Raw genomic sequence first — 18,785 nt, forward strand, 5'->3', positions numbered from 1 at the left:
GATGTTCTTCTTTTAAATTTCAATCTAAGAATTGTGACATAATTTTTTAACTTTGTTATTCCCTTTTTACATTCATTCCATTAACATTCTTTTTAACAATTAATCCAATGAAGTTTTTCTATCTAGATTTCTTCCACTATTACAATTCAAATTAACATTACCCAATTACCATTTCCACACTTTAATTTTGCAATATTTAAATACCATGCCATATTCATAATTCACAACGTTTTATGAACTTAAATAACTACATTTATCCATATGAATAATGTTATGCATTTAAATTCGAATTCATTAAACTTCCACCATACACTCATGCAAGATTACATCCTTTCATGATAATTCAAAACATAAAACAAAGCACGCTATAAACATCGCATAACACAGATATGATCTCGGAGTTCACCCCGGATGGGCTACATCTCCAGGTCTGCTCAACTGCAAGACCCCTTTGGTATTATATATAGTTAAGGTTACATATTTACATGTCTTTACAATCTTGCCTTTTAGGTGATCACAACCAACTACAATGACAATTTCAGTCAGTAAAAAACAACTCTACAAGTTTTCCAACTAAGTTCACATAAATGTAAGCATTTCTCATTCGGGTATTTTACTTAATCCTTAGATACACATCACTGACATGTTGGTCTGGAACTATACACTAGCACCCCCCAACAATTTTTAAATTCCCTTGCATATATATAAAACAAGTATATGTAAATCTCAATTTATATCTATCCGATTAAAATTATCGTCTGAACACTAAGGGGTAATTCACGGGATATATATTCGTTACGAAGGGGCCAAAAGCCACATATGGTTAATATTATATGTTGATATAAGAAATTCCTAAGATATCATTTATTAAATATCCACAGCTACCCTTAGTTTATGATTAGTAATTATCAATGCCAGTTATATAAATCAGGATGAGGCAGAAAACATATATCTCTATATGAGTTTTCGAATTTTCCAATGTTCTAAATCCCATATATTAATTATTATCCGGCTTAAATAATATTAAATAAACAAGAGAGAAAAATCTAAATTTAAATAATAACAAAGACTCTAAATAGAATCAGTATAATGCTTTCCCCCTTTTTTTTTTAATTTCGTTTATTACCATACCCTAAATCTATTGTTTTATTATTTTATTTTTAAATACTAAACAATTTTTAAAACTAAACAAATTAACACACAAAAAAAAAAAAACTTAAAATATCAAGAAGGAAAGGGGCGATGCCTTTAGGGTTCGCGCAGGGTGTTCCCTGCGAACCACAGTGGGACGCAGGGTTTCCCTGCGGCCACCGTGGTCGCAGGTTTTACCCTGCGGCCACGGTGGACGCAGGGGATTCCCTGCGGCCACACCGTGGTCTCGCAGGGTTTCCCTGCGGGCTACTGCAGTGCCGCGGGATTAGGGCCGGGTCGAGCTCCGGCTTCCCCCCCCGAAAACCCTCAAAAACATTTCTTTTTTTTTGTGTTTTTTCGTTTTAAATTTTATTTTATTTTATTTTTTTTTGGGTTTCTTTGCAACTTCCATAGTTCGAATCAACTCGTTTTTTTTTTTTTGTTTGGATAAGGACATTGAACGAAAAATCTCGTACAGACGTAGCCATTCCTCCATTTTTTTTTTCTTTTCTCTCTTTTTTCATTCTCAGAATGTTATGGATTTCAAAAGAGGGCAAAATAGAAAAGTCTTTGAAGAATAACCAAGCCTTCAACCAACTGAAAACTAAATCTTAATAAACATCCATGGGTAGCAATCCTCTCTGTTTTTCCAGCATTTCATGGAGGGCATAACAATAAACAAAAGGGGAGAGTAAGATTTCTTACCTCCAAACGCTTTCCAGGAAGAGATTTTGATGAAGATGAGCTCCCAAATCAGCTGCTCTCATTCCTCATCCCTCTCCAAAATCCCCAATCTCCCTTCCAAGAACCATGTTTTTCCAAAAAAAAAGACCAAAGGCCCAGAAGCCCCCAAAATGCTTACCAAACAAGATTGAAAAGAAAACCCTAATTTTTGCCCTAATTTCAATTTCGAAATTAGGTATTTATTTTTGAAATAAAATGAATGAAAAAATGAAATGGAAGTCATTCATTTACCTTATTTAATACATCTCATTTGTTTTCCTTATTAAAATTATAATGCTTCCATTTCTTTTTAAATTTTTAATTTCTCAATATCGATTTAGTTCTACAATTATATTTTGGAACTATTGACCGGATAAGGCGTTTTGATTAACTTAATTTTCTAAAAATCAAACTTTTATATTATATCGACTTTACAAGTAAAAAAAAGAAATAATTTCTTGTAAATAATACTAATTTACCCCTTTCTCTTCCAAAATGCGAAAATGAGTAATTTAATTCTATCTCTCCAATGACTTTAAAATTTTTCCTTTCTAAAATGCATAACTCAATAAATTCGTTATTTTAAAATTAGCTATTAAATTAACTCGCTATAACATAATAAAGCGACATTTTTAAATAAATGACTAATCTAATGCAAGAGTCTTGTTTCTTCTAATTTCTCAACTATAAATGCATAAATGAGCACACTAACCCCAGTTAAATACCTTAAGCTTGCTACAATAACAATTTAAAACAATCTCTTTAAATTAATGATTAATCATATAAAGAAACTACCTATTTAAATTTCCATATCACTAATGTGCACGTCTACTCATAAATTTGAATTTAATACTTAGGATAACAAACCTCACTTACCTCGCGCAGGACACGCAAATCGAAGAAGTCCTCCAAGTCTCTCGACATGCATCCCAATGAAAAGCAAGCCCCACGAATCCACACACGATGCTCACCTAACCATGGCTAAGGCAAGACGAGAGTTATATGACCACTAAATCCGAATTCAAAAGATGAACGAGCATACTCAACCTTGCAAATTCCAAAGGAGATGAACCTTGTCCTAAGCGATGTTGTACCTGCAAATCTCCTGCACCCATGAATTCATACAAGCATGCATATACATATACATACTCAATGAAGACGTTAGCTCAAGATTTATCACAAGGGTTAGGAACAATTACATTTACACGAGAATCGATGCAAGAGCACAATAATAAGTATGCTCAGTTTATTTATATTATCTAAACTACACATTGCATATCGGTTAATCTACCATTCGAGAATGCCACATAGGAAGTCAAATCAAGGTTAAACGGGTTTTAAAAGTCCGACTAGGGTATGGGCATTACATTCTCCCCCCCTAGGTTCCGACTTACTCCTGGAAGTCGCAAAGTTAAACGGAAGTCCTGCAACACTTATTAGTCCGTAAACTCAATTAACAATTATCAATTTGCACAAACAACTATTTTGTCAACAATTTAAAACATTATTCATCAATAAAAATGCATCTAACATCATTCACACCTTCAAATATTCTATAATTTACACTCAATCATGGCAAGGATACGAGACTTTTCCCTTTTTATTTCACCAAGTTTAATACAATTTAAAATATATAGACACAGTTTTCATCCTCATCTATCAAACATGGCAAGGAAATGTGCTCTCAAGGTCAATTTCTTTCACCAATTCGTCTCTTTCACAATATTTTATCACATAAAACTAGCCTCAATAGAACAATTTCTACGACCCAGTTAACTTCTCAACAAATAAGAACAACGTAAGAACTCAATTGTTTATACTTTCCAGACATACAAGAACTTTTCCAATGACTATGCCCCATAACATAGTGACAAGTTAATACCATCTATCCATGATCACACATAATATCCATCCACAAGACTGGTTTGCACAACACAATAGGCCACATGTGAGCATGTCTGATGCTCGGTCAAAGGTAACATATATGATCCACATCTCTATGTCTGCTCTCAGAATAAATACATGATCAACAAATGTCCAACATCTCACTCAAGGGCTTGATGGTGCTAGGGTACACCATAGCGGTGCTACCTTCCATACAAGTCCCTCGTGAATATCCCTTGTTGTGTAAGGTGTTTAGCCTCCAAGAGATAGCCACCACTCATAGGTAGGTAGTGGATCTTAGCTGTTTTCACAGCCTCACATACCTCCATCCTCAAGGTTCCTTGGGTCTACCTCCTCGTATACACTCATCCAAGCCCGTCTCCTACGTTCTTGGAGAGGAATTCACATTACAACACAAGACCAGCATACGAAAACAACAAGGATAAACCGGTTTAGCCACCGAAGTACAAAAAGTTAAAGATAATATTTGTCAATTCCAATAATAAAACAAGAAAATAATTTCCGGATTTGCAACATCAAAGCAAGAAAAATCAAGATCGCAAGATCGTGGCTAAACTGTCAAGGTCAAGGTAAAATAAATTGCTGGCCCACAAGGAATAAATAAATAATTAAAAGAAAATCATAATTGCACATTACATCACTACGTGACTAGTAGCTAGCCACCAACGAGGAAGGAAGGAACAATCGTCTAGCTACCCTAGTAGCTCATCATGTGGTGTGGCCAAGTCACACACCCGCATGGCATGGCAGTGTGCTCCTCGGCATCACCCCGCATCACGTCGTCACGTGGCATGGCTCTACCCTATACCTATTGGTAGGCCGCATGGCAATGTCTACTACATCCCGCATCGTGTCTCAGCGTGGCATGGCGATACTCCAAGCGGACAAAGCACGCAATGGACATATCTTGCATGGCAGTGTACCTCGCGGACAAGGCACGCACTGGTCACACTCCGCATAGCGATGTTCCTCTCAGGATACTCACCGTAAGCCAGAGGTATACATGGCTAAGGTCTACCCATAAGTCTACCAACACTAGCTAGTTGGTAACTTATGTAGAACAATAACACACCTCTCATGAAGACAAGGCAACAAATGCTCCAATATGTAAGAAAGTACCACGCCTCTCATGAAGACAAGGCAACAAATGCTCCAATATGGAATCCAACAATATGCTCAAAAAAAAACTGTCACCTATATGCTCAAGATAAAGGATAGGAATAAGGTTGGCACACATGAACCTCATAAATCGGTTCATCCCAAGGGGAAGTATTGAGTACACCTATGTTATAGTTTCGTTACAAAACCATGCTTTTCATCGAAATAGGGAAGCTAAAGTCGCTTCGCGTCGACATTACTCGTACGCTGTTCATTCTATTCAAGGAATGGTGACTTCTACTACTACCCCTTCACATACTGACTTATCAACAACCCGTGGGTTGGCACTCAGTAAGGGAAACAAACAAGCAACATCACATAGATAGGTATGGTTTCCCATACTCATAAACAAACACATTCCCCATGGTTGATTACTTCACCATCCCATGGGCACACAAAGCAAGTACGGGTTTTCTCACAACACACCGAATAGCACTATTACTGGTTTAGTCACATTTACGGGGAGTGCTTTACATTATGCTAACATATACTTAAGGGAAATTTTAATTATGCTTTACACATGAATCACCAAACAAAGTTTACTCTAGATCCACGTACTGATATTTTCAACAATTCAAATTTACACAAAGTAATAGCATCATTCTGATATCTTTCTCAATCTTCCCTGACCATTTTCACTCACATTACTAACTATGCAATTTTCCTTTTTTTTCAAGATGCAAAAATGTTTCCCCTTTTAATTAGAAGCCCAAAGCAACATAAAATTTCATATGCATTATAAGAATTTCTTTAAATCACTGCATTCTAAATAATGTTTCAAAACAACAATTCCTATATTTTAGACAAGAGGAGGAAAAGAGTTGGAAAATCAACCATTTCCTACGAATACACAAGGATTTCAAAATCACACCATATGCTCGGATATAAGTTTATCATTTGAGTTGCACGGTCTTCATTTTTCTATCTTTTAGGAAGGTTCCAAAACATCCCACATGACATTTCTAATCTTTATTGTTGCACTATAATGTTCTAGTTTTCCGGACAAGAGTTCAAAACAACCAATTTTCTTTTGTAATACAAGTCTTCTAAAGCACCATCACTATTCGTAATACGTTACAATACAATAATACCTCAAATTTAACATTGAAACTTCATAATATGATAAGGAGGTAAATAGAGAGCTATCTACTAGATTTTACACATTTAGTGTATACAATTCCACAAGTCTTTTATTTAGTCTTTTCGAAACATAATAAGGCAATTATCTAATTTCCAAAACAAGTTATATGGTGCGTCATTTAATAGGTCCTAATCACACTAATTGAATAAGCACATAAAACAATCTTTCGAGAAGCACATCAATTTACTCTTGAAGCTACTACAGTATGTCCTCTTTTGGTTTTCCTTTCACATCAACCAATTTGCACAAAACCAACTATACGCATTTGAAGTACCTTACTTAAGATGAAATTTAATTATATTACTCCTACCAAGCACATGGAGCACCCTTTAATGCAACCATACAATTTTCTATCATTAACCAAAAATTAACTCCTAAATCAATCCTTTTCACAATCTAAAGCACAATAACGTTATGAAGCTCACACAAGGCTCAAGAAATATCATTCTTTCTCTTGCAATTAGAAAACTTAACTAAGAGGTAACTACACATATCAATTCATTTTAATTTACTTAGAGAAAGAGAAAAGAAGATGATTCATAATCACTCAATGTACTACATGATAAGCATTAACATTTGTCATACTAGTCCTTAAAGTGGACAATCATTAAAATAGAGCCAATACCACAAACAACACATTTCGTACTTTTAGGTTCAAGACATTAACAACCAACTTAGATGGATTAGTCAAAGAGGGAAAATAGATCGAAAATGAAGGTACATACGACTCCCTTTTGAAGTAAGAGAAATCGTAGACCAAGACCTCATTAAGCAGACAAAACACCTATGATTATTCCCAAAACACCCACATCATTGAGGTGAAACAAAGTGTGAACACACACGTTACACACAAGAAGGGTCTGTTAGATCACACTCTCACATCAAGGTGGACAAGAATATAACATAAGATAGACACACACACACCAACTAAGAGCACAAGTGAAACCAGAGATCCCAGTGTTGCAACATGGGCTCTGATACCAAGTGTAATGCCCTGCCAGGAAACCCCGAAGGGTTTAAGTTTAAAACACTCAAATAGAGTGTAAAAATTTTATTTTTTAAAAATATAATTAAGTGCGTTAATGAAACGTTACAACGTTAAGATAGTTTGAAGTGGTCTCCGTTCATAATTAGACACAACATTAAGATACATTGTAGTTATCTGTCAACTTAGTTATCACAGCGGAAGACTCAAACAATCCTAAGGAGTTTCCTAACGTGATTACATAATCTTACCTAACTCAACTTGCATCTTTAGACCCATTAATCTGGATATCTTAATTACGAGATCAAGCATAGATCTTAATTATATATGTGTTCAATGGTTTGACATCTTATAATTTTAGGAAGCGTTCAATTGCTTTGGTTAGTGAGGGGGCCATCAAGAGGTTAATTACTCAAACACTTTGATTCAAAATTTCATTGGGAGGTCTCCAAATAGGTTCAAGTGTTTTAAATATAACAAAGTTCATTCATTAGAGTTTTAAAAAAAATAACCATCCACACTTGACATCATCCTTTAATGCTATAAACGTGCTTAATGAGATTCATTCGTTTAGGATTAAACTACTATTAGTAAAACGAGGATTCCATCATTTGATTTTAAAGTATTCACTCACATTTAATATATTTATTATTATTTTTTTAAAATATTAAAAGGTATGGTTAGTAGGAAGAATTCGTTCCTTAAGGATTATCTACTATTAATAGAGTGAGGTCCCTTTATTTGATTCCATGCGTAGCCAACTAATGAATTGAAGTTCTTTTATGAAAGGTAAAATATGAGTAGCCATGGAAATTCATTTGAAGTTTTAATAATACTACTAGATGGCTAAAATCATTACGTTGAAAATGTATTAGAGCCACATGAGTTCATCCTTTAACTTTAAGATATAGTTAGCAAGATAATATTTACCATTTCAAGATTAGAGTATAAGTTCCAAGAGATGTTCTTCCATTAGGATTGAAATACAAATTATCCTATTGCACATCACTCTTTTTTTTTTATTGTTAAATGAATATAAGGTGAGAGAGATTCTTTTATTAGATTTAATGTATCAACAACTAATTGAATCCCTTCTTTTCCAGTTCATCTTTAACAATCATAAGGAAATTCACTTGTTGGGGTTATAATTATGGTGGACTAGTTGAGTTTCACCAATTATCAAGTTAAATTTCGGTAAGGTTGATTTGTTAAGATTAAACGTAATTGACCAAACAACTATATCCAATATAATGAAACATAATTAACATGACGTTTCCCATTCTAGTTCAAACTTAGCGAACATGAGGGATTCCTTTTATAAAGATTAACATATGGGTTTTCTAGTTGGGTTCACCCGGTTTTAGAAGTAATCTGGTGAGGGTTAATGATTAAAATTACAACATAAATTACTAAGTATATTCATTCAATACACAACATGAATATTTGATTGAGTCCACACGATTATCAAATTAATCCGGTGAGGATTATTGTTAAGATTAAAACGTGAAATAACTTAACAAATTTATCCTATGTAATGAAACATAACTGACATGGCGTGATTCATTTACTAAGGTAAAAGGATAGATATTTCTATGATGTTCTTCTTTTAAATTTCAATCTAAGAATTGTGACATAATTTTTTAACTTTGTTATTCCCTTTTTACATTCATTCCATTAACATTCTTTTTAACAATTAATCCAATGAAGTTTTTCTATCTAGATTTCTTCCACTATTACAATTCAAATTAACATTACCCAATTACCATTTCCACACTTTAATTTTGCAATATTTAAATACCATGCCATATTCATAATTCACAACATTTTATGAACTTAAATAACTACGTTTATCCATATGAATAATGTTATGCATTTAAATTCGAATTCATTAAACTTCCACCATACACTCATGCAAGATTACATCCTTTCATGATAATTCAAAACATAAAACAAAGCATGCTATAAACATCGCATAACATAGATATGATCTCGGAGTTCACCCCGGATGGGCTACATCTCCGAGTCTGCTCAACTGCAAGACCCCTTTGGTATTATATATAGTTAAGGTTACATATTTACATGTCTTTACAATCTTGCGTTTTAGGTGATCACAACCAACTACAATGACAATTTCAGTCAGTAAAAAACAACTCTACAAGTTTTCCAACTAAGTTCACATAAGTGTAAGCATTTCTCATTCGGGTATTTTACTTAATCCTTAGATACACATCACTGACATGTTGGTCTGGAACTATACACTAGCACCCCCCCCAACAACTTTTAAATTCCCTTGCATATATATAAAACAAGTATATGTAAATCTCAATTTATATCTATCCGATTAAAATTATCGTCTGAACACTAAGGGGTAATTCACGGGATATATATTCGTTACGAAGTGGCCAAAAGCCACATATGGTTAATAATATATGTTGATATAAGAAATTCCTAAGATATCATTTATTAAATATCCACAGCTACCCTTAGTTTATGATTAGTAATTATCAATGCCAGTTATATAAATCAGGATGAGGCAGAAAACATATATCTCTATATGAGTTTTCGAATTTTCCAATGTACTAAATCCCATATATTAATTATTATCCGGCTTAAATAATATTAAATAAACAAGAGAGAAAAATCTAAATTTAAATAATAACAAAGACTCTAAATAGAATCAGTATAATGCTTTCCCCCTTTTTTTTTTAATTTCGTTTATTACCATACCCTAAATCTATTGTTTTATTATTTTATTTTGAAATACTAAACAATTTTTAAAACTAAACAAATTAACACACACAAAAAAAAAACTTAAAATATCAAGAAGGAAAGGGGCGATGCCTTTACGGTTCATGCAGGGTGTTCCCTGCGAACCACGGTGGGACGCAGGGTTTCCCTGCGGCCACCGTGGTCGCAGGTTTTACCCTGCGGCCACGGTGGACGCAGGGGATTCCCTGCGGCCACACCGTGGTCTCGCAGGGTTTCCCTACGGGCTACTGCGGTGCCGCGGGATTGGGGCCGGGTCGAGCTCCGGCTTCCCCCCCCAAAAACCCTCAAAAACATTTCTTTTTTTTTTGTGTTTTTTCGTTTTAAATTTTATTTATTTATTTATTTATTTGGGTTTCTTTGCAACTTCCACAGTTCGAATCAACTCGTTTTTTTTGTTTTTTTTTGGATAAGGACATTGAACGAAAAATCTCGTACAGACGTAGCCATTCCTCCATTTTTTTTTTCTTTTCTCTCTTTTTTCATTCTCAGAATGTTATGGATTTCAAAAGAGGGCAAAATAGAAAAGTCTTTGAAGAATAACCAAGCCTTCAACCAACTGAAAACTAAATCTTAATAAACATCCATGGGTAGCAATCCTCTCTGTTTTTCCAACATTTCATGGAGGGCATAACAATAAACAAAAGGGGAGAGTAAGATTTCTTACCTCCAAACGCTTTCCAGGAAGAGATTTTGATGAAGATGAGCTCCCAAATCAGCTGCTCTCATTCCTCATCCCTCTCCAAAATCCCTAATCTCCCTTCCAAGAACCATGTTTTTCCAAAAAAAAAGACCAAAGGCCCAGAAGCCCCCAAAATGCTTACCAAACAAGATTGAAAAGAAAACCCTAATTTTTGCCCTAATTTCAATTTCGAAATTAGGTATTTATTTTTGAAATAAAATGAATGAAAAAATGAAATGGAAGTCATTCATTTACCTTATTTAATACATCTCATTTGTTTTCCTTATTAAAATTATAATGCTTCCATTTCTTTTTAAATTTTTAATTTCTCAATATCGATTTAGTTCTACAATTATATTTTGGAACTATTGACTGGATAAGGCGTTTTGATTAACTTAATTTTCTAAAAATCAAACTTTTATATTATATCGACTTTACAAGTAAAAAAAAGAAATAATTTCTTGCAAATAATACTAATTTACCCCTTTCTCTTCCAAAATGCGAAAATGAGTAATTTAATTCTATCTCTCCAATGACTTTAAAATTTTTCCTTTCTAAAATGCATAACTCAATAAATTCGTTATTTTAAAATTAGCTATTAAATTAACTCGCTATAACATAATAAAGCGACATTTTTAAATAAATGACTAATCTAATGCAAGAGTCTTGTTTCTTCTAATTTCTCAACTATAAATGCATAAATGTTACAAATGCATAAATGAGCACACTAACCCCAGTTAAATACCTTAAGCTTGCTACAATAACAATTTAAAACAATCTCTTTAAATTAATGATTAATCATATAAAGAAACTACCTATTTAAATTTCCATATCACTAATGTGCACGTCTACTCATAAATTTGAATTTAATACTTAGGATAACAAACCTCACTTACCTCGCGCAGGACATGCAAATCGAAGAAGTCCTCCAAGTCTCTCGACACGCATCCCAATGAAAAGCAAGCCCCATGAATCCACACACGATGCTCACCTAACCATGGCTAAGGCAAGACGAGAGTTATATGACCACTAAATCCGAATTCAAAAGATGAACGAGCATACTCAACCTTGCAAATTCCAAAGGAGATGAACCTTGTCCTAAGCGATGTTGTACCTGCAAATCTCCTGCACCCATGAATTCATACAAGCATGCATATACATATACATACTCAATGAAGACGTTAGCTCAAGATTTATCACAAGGGTTAGGAACAATTACATTTACACGAGAATCGATGCAAGAGCACAATAATAAGTATGCTCAATTTATTTATATTATCTAAACTACACATTGCATATCGGTTAATCTACCATTCGAGAATGCCACAGAGGAAGTCAAATCAAGGTTAAACGGGTTTTAAAAGTCCGACTAGGGTATGGGCATTACATTACTAGGTTAAGGGATTTTACTTTTGCTATAATTGTTAGAAAACAACAGGTTTTCTTGATCTGTCTGAGTAGCACTATATTTGCTTCATCAGATCCTTCTATGCTTTAATCTGCCTTCACTCAAAGTGCAAGTCCATTCACTAGTTGGGCAACTACACACAACAAGTTTTCTACCAATCTTGCCAACAACCTTTACAACAACTTAATCAACCTTAAATAGGAATCAATTAGGTCGGTAACACAACAAAAACCTAATTCTCATCATCGAGATCACAAACAAGTCGGTACAATCTTGATCGTTAGAAATCATGACAATCTCTTCACATTCTTCAAGAAAATTCCAACAGCTCCATGATCACTACTTCATAGGACTTTGTAACTCATCACACGTTGTACATTAAATGCAATCCACTTTTCTCCTTCCCTAGACAAAAACAAACGCACCAAAACAATTTGAACATATCCTCATTCAATGATCACACGTGTCTTCATCATTACTGCACATCAGATAATAAACCACCAAACTTGATCGGTTAGGGTTTAATAGCTGATAGGGTTTACTAATTACAATGCATAGAAAAATTTAACCCTTTACACTGGTTCATCTCACAAACTTAACATACAAGTTTACAACATCTTCCACAAAGCTCTTCTTATCGGTTACTAGCCAATATCAAAAACAACAATATCAACAATAACATAAATACCATTACTGGTTCAATTGACATCAATGACAACATATAATTAATGCAATCTCTATGCAAAATACCAACAAACTCAAAATTCTAACAATGTGAAACTTGTTGTTGTCAAAATCATGTTGAGTTTCATCTATACTTAGAGTCAAATAAAAAAGTTATGGCGCTACTTAATCCAAATATGGTCATCCCTGGAAGTACGACACAATTTGTGAAATCAATTTTATGTGATAAATCAAAAGATTTAGATGATAGTATATAAAATGTACATGCATTGATTGTGGAGATTTGCAAAAAATTCCATTACAAATTGAGAATATTGATGTTTCAATGCCAATTTTGTGGAAGAGATTTCAATATGAGACATATTGAACTAAGTTAGGAGATGAATCCAAAACAATTGCATTGAAGGAGAGTGAATTGCCCTACCTTGAATTTATGAATAGAATTCCTACTATGATTTATCCACATATCCAACATTGTTATGGTGCACGATGGCAAGCTAAACAATTTCGTGATTCCAAAAATTATTTTCCACCTGGTTGCATTCTTTCAATTGTAGATTTCTCTGAGAACTATACATTTTCCCCTCAATCGCAGATTCAAGCTCAATATTATCATTCTGATCTAGTTGCAATATTTGTGCAAGTGACCTATAGAGATGCACAATTTCATGTGGATGGGGTAGAAAACTGTACTAATCCAAATGAACGCATTATCATCAAGGAGGTTCATTTCTATATCAATGATGATAAGGTTCATGATAGGAGCTGTGTAGCTCATTGTTTTGCAATGTTTTTTGAAGATCATGCAAATCGCGGGATAAATGTTTCATAACACTAGATTTGGTCAGATAGTTGTGCAGGTGAGTACATAAGCTTCAATTCATTTTCATTTATATGTAAATTTGTATTTGAATTCAATTTGATAAATTTTATTTTAAATGTTCAATTGTACATGTAAATGACATACAACTTTATGGAGCCAGAGAATTTAAATCTACAAAAGCCTTTAATTGGCTATCCATGCAACATTCTAGACACAATGTTAAGTTTCTGTGGAACTTCTTTGAAAGTGGACATGGAAAATAAGAGCACAATGGAGCAGGAACATGTGTGAAGCATGCACTTCGCCAACATGAACTTGCAGGTACTATTAATTTTCTTTTCAATTTGTTTGTATCTATTTCTTAATATAATTTCATTTAAAAATAAGTGCACATAACAACATCTCTAAGTTCTTTTATGTAGGTAATAGCATAGAGATTGCAAACAAAATTGTTGAATGGTGTCAAAGTCATTTTCCTAGTCGGGACATGCTATAAAACAAATGTTATTTTGGGAAGTGAAAGGTAAAATATTTACATTCTCAAGAATTCTTAAAAAATTTCACCAGCTCTGCATTTCACTTTTATCCTAAAGTAGTTGATCTTAAAATGTGCAAATTTCATTTCATATTTGTAATAGGTATTGATCGATCTAATCCTTACAATTGTCAAACAATTGTTGGTATTAGAAGTTTACATCAAGTGATGACTACAAAACACCACAAGCTTCCACTGATTCAAGTAAGAGAAAAATCATGCTTTTGTACTAACTGTGTTGAGGACAATCCAATGAGTCAATGCGATAATATTCCAAATGGATGTCTCACAATGGGATATGAAAGAGTTAATAAAAATGCCCCCTTATGAAGATGATGAAAATGGCATAGACATTCATGATCCTATATATTCAACTGATTATGAACGTGTTTCTGATTTCAGGTGTGTGTGTGTGCATACATGTTCTTTTATTTAGTTTTAATTTAGATCATGTAGTGACATGTTCAAATTTTATAGATACATCTTACTTTTGTTTTAAATTTATATGGTGTCATCTGGATGTACATACATGTAGGTGATATTTTTGCCATGATTGTGGATCCTGACAATGTGGAAGGTGTAGATTATTATCTACTAAGATGCACAAAAGAAAAATTCAAATTGCCAGAAGTAACTGTAGACAGTGATGGATAGTCATATCCAACTAGTTCAGTTGTTATAGAAGGCACCTATTATCAACAAACTAAGATAGACAAAAATGGTGTTCAATTTATTGAATACATGCCTCGAAAAATAGTTCTACATTACAGTCACTTGGTTATAGCGACAAAGCTGCAATTTGAGACATTGCCAAAAAAGGACGTGGCAACCAAAAGTGGAGGTTACCTTTTGAAGAACAAGAATTTTTTTTTGAGATACTAAAAGATAGAGAGGATCCATACTATATGTATCAAGAGCTAACTTAGGCTATCTAACTTGTTTTTGTAGCTCATACTTTTATATTTGAACTAGAGTTTGAACTAACTAGGACTGTGATAACTCAATGATGAACCACTAGTACCAAACCGGTACTGAGAGGGGGGGTGAATCAATACAAACACAAATACAATCCAAAAACTAGTTTGATAGCAAACACTCACAGTGACTGATAAATAAAGATACTGGTAAAACAAAGTGCAATTAGTAGCATCCAGAATAACTCAATCAGTCATGAACCGGTCACTTACTAAGCTTTTCACTTAGCTCAATACCACATTATCATAAAATTATCATGCATGAACTAGTAGACCTAACCATCAAGTCTTCACAACAGTGAGTTCAATATGTTTTATAGACAGACATAAAACATAGAAACTTCATGTGCATAACAGATAAAACAAAGCATCACAAGACAAAAGCATTTCTCATGACACACATATTTTTCACGTGGAAACACAACTAGGAAAAACCATGGTGGGGATGAATACCCACAAGCTTCTTTTCGAACTCTTTAGAAGTCTGCTCTATTAGGAGCCTTATCTGGTTAAGAACATTACAATAGGTTCTGGTAGGAACCAATCCTGTTAGGGATCACCCGATTAAGGGATACCCGGTTAAGGGTTAAACCCAGTAGGGTCACCTTGTTAGAGGATTTTAAGAACTCAATAGCTGAAAGGATCTCCTAAGCTTCTCTAGCTTCTCAGAACTCATTAGCTTTGAGTTACCTGATTAAGGGATTTACAGCAAGCCAGTTAAGACCACCCAATTTAAGGGATTTTGAATCAAGCCAGTTAAGGCTACCCTGTTAGGGGATTTTGCAACTGTTCAAGTGGTTAGAGATCAACAGATATTACAATGATCTATTAATGGTACTTAATACTAATACAGATCCGTTTAGGCTCCTCTTTTTCTTCTACACATACACTCTGCAGGTATCTCTTTTCTCCTATGGTCTGGCAAGAATCTTGTATCACTTTTGTTGGATACACACTCACAACTTTTTGCCAACAACTTTAGATAGAAACCTAACATTGACCTTATAGGGAACATACAGGTTGGTAGCAAAAACCCTAAACCCTAAACCTGTTAGGTTGAGCAATTCAAATGGTTTGATCCTGACCGTTGAAACATACTGCATTGAATGCACCAGTCTTGAGTTGATGTCAAGACATTCTCCATTGTCCATTATGCACCGTTTTCATGGCGGCTGATAACCCATCACGCGTTATCACTATTTGACAGACTTCGCACATTCCCGAGGTAGATAGGAATAGTCTTCTTCATGCAAGATCCTTCACGCGCACAGAGCTTATGTGGCAACATGATCTATCCTCCATCATACTACTAACTCATCACACAAAGATCACCAATTGAGTCACACAGACTTGAGATACTCCAACCGAAAACCCCGAAGTGGAAGCTGCCTTACCAACCAGTAGTCATACAGTGCTTCCTTGTGCTGATTCCCATAACTGCATGCCGGTTCACTTTGAACAAATGTACCACTTCACTTTGGCATATATTGGTTCACACATATGCCAGTATCTCCTTCTTCACTTATTTCATGTGCCAGTTCACACTATGTCTCATATTGACATCAATGACAACATACAATATCATTATGTCTTCATGCTAGTTTACATAAGGCTCATGCCGGTTCACATAATGCCAACAATCTACATCGTTGGCATTGATGGCAATATACAAAAGATATCTTCTTTGCTTCACATCTTCTCCCCATTTTCTGCATATATCTTTTCACTTCACTTCTTCTCCCCCTTTGACAACAATGCCAAAGTGGAGGTACTATCACCACTGTTTCCTTATGTTGCTCCCCTTGAGGAGTAGCATCCTTAAACACACCAATCAACCAAAGATTTGTCTATGCAGTACCTGACTGATGTGGAACAACCACTTTTTATTCACCTCATGAAGGGGCAATACCCCTAATTCACCTCTCAAATGCACAAATGGTGTCTTTGGGAGAGGCTTGGTGAATATGTCTACTAACTGCTCCTTACTGGACACATGCCCTAGTGCAATCTCTTTATTCTGAACCTTTTCCCTCAAGAAATGATACTTAAGCTCAAAATGCTTGGTTCTAGAATGTAAACCCAGATTCTTTGATATATTGATAGCACTTGTGTTATCACAGAATATACTTACCAGTTCAGGTACAGGGATCTTGAAGCCTTCCAGTACATGCTTCATCTAGATTGTCTAAGTGTAGTTCATGAAAGCTGCAACATACTCCGCTTCCGCTATAGACTGAGAGATGCAACTCTACTTTTTACTCATCCATGAGACCAGTCTACCACCGAGAAAGAATGCACCACCGGCTATGCTCTTCCGGTCATCCACATTACCGGCCCAATCAGCATCTATGAATACTTTTAGATTGAAATTATTGTTGTATGGGTACCACAATCCATAGTCAATTTTCCCCTTCAGATACCTAAGAATCTGCTTGACTGCACTCAAGTGAGATTCTCTTGGACTCTTCTGGAACCTTGTAGTGATGCCAACTACATGTGCAATATCCATTCTGCTATGCACTACATAATGCAACTTACCAATCATTGATTGGTATTCCTTCTCATCAACCAATGTAGAATCATCTTCCTTTGTCAATTTGCAACCGGTCACCATCGGTGTACCAACTGGTTTTCTATCTTCCATGCCAAAAGTCTTCAACACCTCTTTGACATATTTGGACTGAGTGATGAAGATTCCATCTTTCATCTGTTGGATCTATAGTCCAATGAAGAACTTAATCTCCCCTATGAGTGACATTTCAAACTCTTTCTTCATCTCATCAGCAAACTCATGACTCATCTTGTCATCTCCACCAAAGATGATGTCATCAACAAAGACTTCATAGATCAGGATCTGATCTTCTTCAGACTTCAAGTAGATATTACTATCTTCACTTGTTCTCTCAAATCCAATCTTCACAAGATGGGAATGTAGGCGCTCATACCATGCCCTAGGTGCTTGCTTTAGACCATATAATGCTTTGAGTAGCCTACATACCATGTCACTGTCTTTAGATAGGGTAAACCCATCTGGTTGCTCAATATATACCTCCTCTTCAAGTACACCATTTAGGAATGCAGATTTTACATCCATTTGATACACCTTGAATCTCTTAAAAGCTGCATATGCAAGAAGCATACGAACTCCTTCCAATCTGGCTATAGGAGCAAAGGTTTCCCCATAGTCTTCACCTTCTTCTTGAGCATATCCTTTGCATACCAGTCTGGCTTTATTCCTAATCACTGTGCCATCCTCATTCAACTTACTTCTAAACACCCATTTGGTGCCAATGACATTCTTATGCTCTGGTCTGGGTACCAAGGACCATGTACCATTTTTCTCTATTTGGTCAAGTTCTTCTTCCATTGCCTTGATCTAGTCTTCATCATTATGAGCCTCTTTGAATGATTTAGGCTCAAATTCAGAGATCATGCATAAGTTTTCTCTGATTTTTCTTTCGGTAAGGATTCCTACATCCTTATCACCTATGATCTACTTGGGATCATGATTCAACTTGACATACCGAGGAATGGTCTTAATTGGTTCTTCTTGCTTTTCTTCTTCATCCTTATCTTCATCAGTATCAACATTCACCGGTTCAGGAACACTGTTACTGGTGCTCGCTTGACTGACAATCGGTTCCCAGAAGGTTGCAACCGGTTCATTTTAAACTTTCTCACAGTTGGTTTTCTCAGTCTTCTCAGAGGATTCATCAACTCTTACATTGATGCTTTCCATAATTCTCTGAGTCCTATTGTTGTAGCACTTGAAAGCTTTACTTTTGGTGGAATATCCTAGAAATATTCCTTCATCACATTTAGCTTCAAATTTGCCCTGATATTCACTCCTCTTGATGTAACATTTGCTAC

The sequence above is a fragment of the Cryptomeria japonica genome, chromosome 1 (assembly GCF_030272615.1).
Source record: "Cryptomeria japonica chromosome 1, Sugi_1.0, whole genome shotgun sequence".
NCBI classification, from domain to species: domain Eukaryota; kingdom Viridiplantae; phylum Streptophyta; class Pinopsida; order Cupressales; family Cupressaceae; genus Cryptomeria; species Cryptomeria japonica.